At 44.9% G+C, this 8,015-nt stretch overlaps 1 long non-coding RNA gene across 1 annotated transcript in view; it reads left to right on the top strand.

The window, feature by feature from the left end:
* Positions 1–1,098: 1,098 nt before the first annotated feature.
* Positions 1,099–8,015, top strand: part of LOC143443585 (uncharacterized) — a 76,103-nt gene continuing 69,186 nt past the window's right edge. Inside the window, exon 1 of the long non-coding RNA XR_013112705.1 lies at positions 1,099–1,398. This is a non-coding gene — a long non-coding RNA (uncharacterized LOC143443585). The remainder of the gene's footprint in view (positions 1,399–8,015) is intronic.

Raw genomic sequence — 8,015 nt, 5'->3', positions numbered from 1 at the left:
CAAAAGTCTTTGAGGAAGTACTCAAGCCAAAGATTGTATCTGATCAAGTTCTATCCTTAATGGAAGGAAGGTTCTGTTTTTGTTCCAAGTAGCTTAGGAGAAATGTTCCTGCAGCCATATTTCTTGAAAGAGGTTTGAATGCCCACAGGACTGAATTTAGCAAGCTCCAGAGCTGTAAGGCATTTCTAGTGCTCACATATTAATAAAAATTTGCATGCATTTCCGTATTTGGCCAGAAAGTTGCTTTCATTACCAAAATACCTGTTAGTAAAACTATAGGTAGCGATGTCATCTGATAGGTAATTTTAGAGATTATAGACACTGTCTATCAAAAAGATGAGGGCAACAAAAGACAGTCAGGGTCCCTGAAAGAAAGAATGAGATGTGAGATCGGAGATCAGTTCGCACATTGAGCTGCTGAAAAAGTGGATACAGGCAGTCACCTCCAAACCTGAGGATCCTGGGACCTGCATGGTAGAAGGAGAGACTCAACTTCCAATGCTGTCCTCTGACCTACACACACACACACACACACACACACACACACACACACACACACACACACCCTGGAAAAGTTAACATTGAATCAAAAGAAGATGAATTTACAAACTATGCCTGTTCCAAACATCCTCACATTTCACTGGTGTTTGGTTACAAATGAGGTGACGAGGGTCAGTCTATAGCTTCATTTTGCTAGTTCGTTTGTCCCTGCTGAAACTCCCAGCCGTTCTTGCCACATGCTCACACGCACTCAGTGCTCTTCCATTTAAGGCCTCTCTTTGGACATCGTTGGCTGACGCCTGGCGGCTGGCGTTTCCTCCAAGGAAAACCCTGTTCACCCATCTCCCTGTGAAGCCTACAATATCCTCCAATGTCTTCAAGGCTGCAAAAGTCTCCCAAGATCCAGCCAGAGCAGACTCCTTTCCATTTTCACTGTGACAGTGGAGCCATGCTGGGCTGTGTGGGGGGCGGGGGGCGGGGGAGGAGCGATGGCTGCCCTTTGGCCAGCTTTACCTGGAACACTTTCAGCCCCGCCCCCACCTCATGAGGCTCCCTGTGTAAACAGCCTCTGCAGCTCTTTTTCCTGTGACAGTTTAGACCCTGTCCCTGAGGCAGACTGAAAATGGACCCTTTGAATTTGTTCCCCTCTGGACCTTCTTACATTACACGTTTGTTTTTTTTTTTTTTCCTATCTACATTTTCCATCTGGCTTCTACAAATGACTTCTGAAGCGGGCTGGGGAGGTGTCGGTGTTGCCAACCAAACACATGCAGTTTTCGATCTCTGACGTTTATTTCAGTTGGCTTCTTTATTGGAAATGCAGGACATGAGTTACCAAAGTGTGTGGGTCTGATGTCCTCTGGACCTGTGCTTTGGGCGGTTGTCTTTATGACACTGGTATCCTTTTCCTTTGGTTTTGAAAGTGGGGGCTCTTTGGGCACTGAGTGGTGAGGGACAGTGTTTGGTTAGCTCGCACATTAAGCATTATGCCGAAGCCGACGGACACATACTCTGAATACTGATGGAATAGAAATGCTTCACTGATTTTACTAGACTGAGCTGAATTCATTAACAGCCAGATTCATTAGAGAGGCACCACTAATTCAAGGGGAAAAGGGATTAAATTCTCTCACTGTATTTTATAAAGCGTTACACATTAATTAGAATTTAGTATGTTTGGTTTTTAGACAACATCCACTTCATTTACAAATCTCCACAGATGAGATATTTATTAGTTTGCTTTCTAATATTGATTTGTGCCGGTAACTGTGGGGTTTTGTGGGACTCTGTGAAAGGCAGCATAGGGTTTTCTATGTTCACTTTTCCTGCCTCAAGTCCTTAACTCTGTCTTCCTGAGGTTCTGGCTTAGTCTAAGCAAAAAGGAGGACGGGGGATGAGATAGGGGGTTTCTAGGGAGGGGAAATGGGGAAAGGGGATGACATCTGAAATGTAAATAAATAAAATATCTAATAATAATAAAAACAGTGGAATAAGTAAAATGGAGAAAAGAAAGACTTCCTTAGAATATGCATTTGAACTTGGCATATTATGCTCCGTTGCATTCTGACCCGGGAAGCAGTATATGCATGTCCCAACTTCCTTCACAGAAGATGTTCAGGGGACATGTGGATGGGGGAGGGAATTGGGGCACCTGGGACAGACAGCCTGGAGTGATGGGGGGAAGAGAGGAGAGCTGGGAAGAATTCTTGACGCTTCCCAGAGCTGCACTAAGAGGAAGTCAAGCCAGTAGAAAGAGGCAAAGGACTGTTTCAACCATCGCTGGAAGTTGTCTTTCTCCCTGATCTTTCCTTAATACAATAATGTTGGGGCAATGTGCTCACCAGCTGAGTCAGCACTAAGGGAGATCACTGGGCTTTTTATGGCCCTCAAAGTCTCCCTGAGCCACCGAAGCAGCCTAAATGGAAACCGTGTGCCCACCATGCAAATGCCACTTCAAACCGACTCTGCCTTCTTCCCTTTCTCATCTGCCCACCAGCTGAGTCCCCCTCTAAACCCCTTCTTCAGAAACTCCTACTGCGTCCCAGGCTTCCAGCATTTAATGCCGCAGATAAAGGATTATCCTGAACGCATAAAAACCCAGCCCTTTCCTTTTGGAGGATACACTTTTGAAAAAAAAGAAAAGGCATTACAACGACCCACTAAAATAGCATCAGAAAGAGAAACCTTCTCAATCTGCCCGTGTTTGGAACGGTGCTGGGAAAGGAGGTAGAGATTTGAAAGATGTGGGTTTGATGGATTTAAAGTACTGGTCAAGGTTAAGGGAAGAATTAAAACAATCCCCCCTTTTCATGTCAGGATGACCCAAGGTTAGAGTGTCGTCACCACTGGAAATAGAACATGCACACCTGGCGTCCCAGCAGACTATGGAGACGCTCAGAAGAGAAATGACCGAGTAGGGTCTACATTCAAATGGTGGGGTGGCATTCCGGGTGATGATGGAGCCTGAACCTCTAGCTGTGGATGGCATTTTGAAAGGAAATGGCAAAAAAGGAACTGAACACCGAAGCAGACGTTCAGCAGGTCAGAGAATGTGAACGAAAAACCAAAAGAGCAGACAGTACCGTATTATTGGGCGGGGCTGTCGTCAGTGCTAGAGTGCTTGTTGCCCGCCCACGGGTGTAGCTCCGAATTCAATCACCACACTAGGAGGAAAGAAAAGCTGATGGATGTGTAAGACTTCCATAGAAGCCAGTGTGGCTTTGAAGTCGAGAAGGATGAGCGCTGGATAAAGCCCATTAGGCACGATGACGGTGCTATTGGCGTTAGAAGAGTGGATGGGAAATGGAGCCACACTGAACTCCATTAAGGAGTGATTGAGCAGCAGAGGCAATTTCTAAAGGCCTGAGCAGGGACGAGAATCCTGCTTGAACGAATACATTTAAAAGTCAGTCTGGTTTACAACCCTAAGTGCATCAAGAGCAAGCAGGATCCGCAATTTACAGGATTTTCACATTCACGGATGCAAGGTGTTTTTCTTTTGTTTGGTCGTTTTTGTTTTGCAGTGCTCAAGAGGGAAGCCAGAGCATTGAAATGGTTTGGCCGTCATTCCTTTATCGAGCCACACCACAGGGCCCAACATAATCATTTTTCTATTGGAAGATAGTTGGTGTCAGAATTCTTTTTACTGGTTCTGTAGAGCTGGCTCAGCGGGTGACAGTACTTGCTGTCAAGCCTGATGACCTGAGTTCAATTCCTGGGACGCCCACATGATTGAAGAAGAGAACTCATTCTCACAGTTTGTCCCTTGATCTTCGAATGCACTGTGGCTTTGTATTGACAGGAGAAAGGTTAACCATCCATATAAGGTTAGGAAGGGATCAATTACACATAACATTTAACAGAGGGCTGTGTAATTGTTTTTGTTCCGCATATGTGCTTGAATTGTTCTGAGATCTCAAAAGCACAGGGTGCACCCTGAGAAGAGTCATTCATAAGAGTTGAAAAGGGATTTTTGATTCCTCCTTCTTCAATCCAACCTTGGCTAACTAGACCTCTGTCTTCCAGGGTTAGTTTTTATTGATCAGGTTTCTGAGGTCTTAAATGTGTATTCAGTAAAGGACTTTGGAGGGCTGGGGATATAGTTCAGTGGCCAGCTTGCCTAAACACACATGAGGCCCTGGGTTTGATCATCAGTACCACACAGAAACAAAATAAAACAGAAAGGAGTAGGCTGGAGCGATGGCTCAGCACTTAAGAATGAACATTGTCTTGCAAAAGACCCAAGTTCTGTTCCCAGCATTCATCTTGAGTGGCCTACAATTGCCTGTAACTGCAGCTCCAGGAGGACTGACACCGTCTTTTTTTCAACCTCTGTGGGTACCTGCACCTACAGGTACACACTTCCACATAGACAGATAGACAAATAATCAACAATAAAATGAATCTTTAAAAAAGGTGGGGGGAGGGGGGAGCTGTGGATGGGACATCCCTTAGTAAAGTGCATGAGGACCTGTGTTCAGTTTTCAGCACATATGTAAGAGGTGGTGGCGTTTACTTATAATCCATGTACTGGGAAAGCTGAGACAGGAGGATCCCTGGAGCTTCCTGATTAGCTAGAATGGGTAAATCTGTGAGCTCCAGGTTCCGGTGACACCCTCTCTCAAAACGAAACTTAGACAGCTCTAGAGGAACAGAACATGAGCTCCTCTGGCCTCTGTACTCACACAGACACGCATTCACACATACATGAACATGGACACTCTGCTGCACAACCCTCCTGCAAGTGTAACAAAAATGAATACTTGTTTTACTCAAACAATTTTAGACTATAAAAAGACGATTAGAAGACTAATGTAAAAAAAGCTAAATTAAACAAAATAATACATGTTCTAAATGTCTAGCTGCCTTCTGTACGTTCAAGTTGAATTGTAATATTCAACAGGATGAGGGTTTGGGTGTTTTGTCCTGGAACTCACTTTATAGACCAGGCCAGCCTTGAACTCAGAGCAGAGATCTGCCTGCCTCTGCCTCCCGACTGCTGAGATTAGAGGCCTGTGCCACCACATCTGGCTCACGATGAGAATTTAACTTGTCGTACATTTTGTCATCATTAACTGTAAGAACATGTCAGCTCTGTCCATAGTTCTAGTGTCCTTGAAATCCTCCTTGTCCTGGGTCTGTCACATAGGGTTGGAGCTGGACTAGATTTTTCATTTCAGAGAGGCAGATTTGAGAAAAAACGAGGAAGCCTGGAAAAGCCCAGAGCTGAGTTTCAAAGTCAAGAGAACCTGTGTGTGGGTGAATGGAAGAAGAAGCAGTGCCCAAGCCAGAGCACTGCTGGGGTTCAAGGGGACAACTGATTGTACGTCTTCCTCTCTGGGCCCAGGCATAAAGTTAATGTGAAGTGTGAAACGGGTGCTCAAGGCCTAAGGAGCTTCCTGCCTGTTTGTCCTCCTGATGAATCCCACTGAGGAGACCTGCGACAGGCAGGGGCCCTGGGGACATCTCAAGGAGGAGAAGAGTACTGGCAGGCCCCTTGTAAGAACTCCAACAGAAGAGGATAGGACACCTAGACATGTCCTATCCATAGACTAGGACACACAAACAACAGCCTCCCAGGGCCACTGGTTAGGGCTGGCTTCAAACGCACAGCAATCCTTGCTTCAGCCTCTGGAGTGCTGGGATTACAGGCATGCACCATCGTGCCCGGCTATGTGATTTCTTTTATGTAAGGAAGGCAGCAAAAAAAGAGGATGCTGCTTCACAAAATTCAGCCAGTATGAAGACCAAAAGGTGGCCGGCCAGTCCTCACCCCAAGAAGACCAAGGAGGCATACTTCTGAGAGCCACAGAGAGCCTCTTTAAAGATCATTTTTATATCAAATGTTCTATGTTTGTTATCCTTAGGGAAAAGAAAAATCAGTCCACAGCCTAGTCCTCAGTTTCAAGGTTGGCAAAAATTTAGAGCTAGGGACAAAGCCCCTGTCCCCTATTTCCCAGCCCAATGGGAATGCACTGAAAGGTTTGAGAAAGAAGCTGAATTCATACCTGCTAACAAGTTGGAGGAATGCCAAAAGAGAGGGTCGGCTGAAGACAGCACGTGGGAGCTTTCTGAGGAGGGGACAGAGACCAGATCAGAATGTAGTGAGTTGTTACTTTGTCATCTTGGGGTCTCCTTATGTCTTTTGTCTGTTTCTGGCCATGGTGGCGTTACTAATAGAAGACCAGCTTCACGTGACAGTTATGAAAATGGACAGAATGCATATAGCAACACGTTTTAGGATGTTGACAAGAAGCTTTGTAAACCTGTGGCCCTGGAAAAGAAGGAGCACACACAGGGGAAGCGCTGGAGCTGGCCTGCATGTCTTCTTGTCTCCCACTTACAACGCAAGGAGCTAAAGTCCACAGGGTTCTGCTTCGCTGAAGTGTTTAAGATCCAGGTATCTAAGCACTTGGAAAGCTTAAGTATGAGAACTGCTGAGAGTCTGGAGCTAGCTTAGTCTACACAGCATCTTCCAGAATAACCAGAATGTACAGTGAGACCCTGTCTTTAAAAACTAAAACTACCAAACCAGACCAGACCAGACCAGACCAGACCAGACCAGACCAGACCAAACCATCACTACCAAGAGCAGAAGTAATTGTGATGTCCTCAAAAATGAACCATTACTTCCAATGAAGACAACAAATCCAAAAAGCAACATGTTACAACAAGATTACACAAAAATTTAATAGAAGATAAGTTCAGGATAGCCCATTTTTTGAGTTTAGCAAAGACTTTACATGGCTATTATAAATTCTTTGAAAGGATGAAATAAAAATGTGTGTGTGTGTGTGTGTGTGTGTGTGTGTGTGTGTGTGTATACTGCTGGACTGCAAGCTCAGGCTTTTATGTATTCTAGGCAAACACTCTACCTCTGAATTACATCCTAGATTTTAAAACAGAATCCTGCTCCCAGTTTGGTCTTGAACTCATGCCCCAGTGATTCTCTTACCTCTACCATCTTAGCAGGTAGGACTGTAGTTTTGTGCCACTGTGCAAAAATATATCTTTAATTAGATCAGATAAAATGCATCAACAGAGAACTATTAACTGTACATCAAACAAATACCCCCCTCCCCAACACACACAGCAAAAGTCTAGAACAAGGATCCAAAGGCCTAAAATAGAAACATTCCAGACAGTTTTCAGGAGATTGGAGATGCCAGAAAACAGTTGAATACCCTCAGGAAGAAAATTCACCCCAAATCAGCTCTGATCTAAATTACCTCAGGGACATGAGCTCAAGATTTTGAAATCACTTCAGAGATTGTTTCTTTCTTGATTGTATCCAACCAGCCTTCAGGCCCCAATGCTCTTCTCCTCAGAACATTTTTTGTAAGACTACTTTTCTCTCCATTCCCATTCTACGTCCCTGGTGGAGGTATCACCTTGTGCTGGTGTGACCTGTGCAGCCTACCGATCTAGTCTCTACTCTCAGTCAGTCTTCCCATCCCACCAGCTGGAGTGCTTGTGGCCATCACTTCACTCATAAGTCTCTCTTCCTGATGCATCTCTCTGCTGTTTTGAACGTTTAGTTCTTGCCATTCTCTGTCAGTGGGAAGGCAGACCCTACAGCTGTCAGTGCTCACGGTCCTCTGCAGTCGCTTCCTTTACCTCTAGGATGGTCCCAGCCCCATATTTCTATTCTTCAAAAGCAACATGCAATACAGTGAACTTGAGGCCACCTCTCTCTCTCTCTCTCTCTCTCTCTCTCTCTCTCTCTCTGCAGGTATTTGCAACAACAGTCAGAATAACAAGATCTTCTTAAATAACTTTACAATATTCAAAGTACTGGTTAAATCTTTCCTATTCAAGTAATTCAGTCTCTCTCTCTCTCTCTCTCTCTCTCTCTCTCTCTCTCTCTCTCTGTCTGCACATGCACATGGAGATCAGAGGTTAACCTCAAATATTGTTTCCCAGGTGCTACCCATCTTGTGTTTGAGACAATGTCTTTTATGGTATTTTCCTGGTAGGCTAGCATGGCTGGCTTGTGAACTGAGCCTCCAGGAAAC

The sequence above is a fragment of the Arvicanthis niloticus genome, chromosome 9 (genome assembly GCF_011762505.2).
Source record: "Arvicanthis niloticus isolate mArvNil1 chromosome 9, mArvNil1.pat.X, whole genome shotgun sequence".
In the NCBI taxonomy this organism is placed as follows: domain Eukaryota; kingdom Metazoa; phylum Chordata; class Mammalia; order Rodentia; family Muridae; genus Arvicanthis; species Arvicanthis niloticus.
Note: the sequence above shows the minus strand (reverse complement) of the source record. Positions and strands in the feature narration are given on the sequence as shown.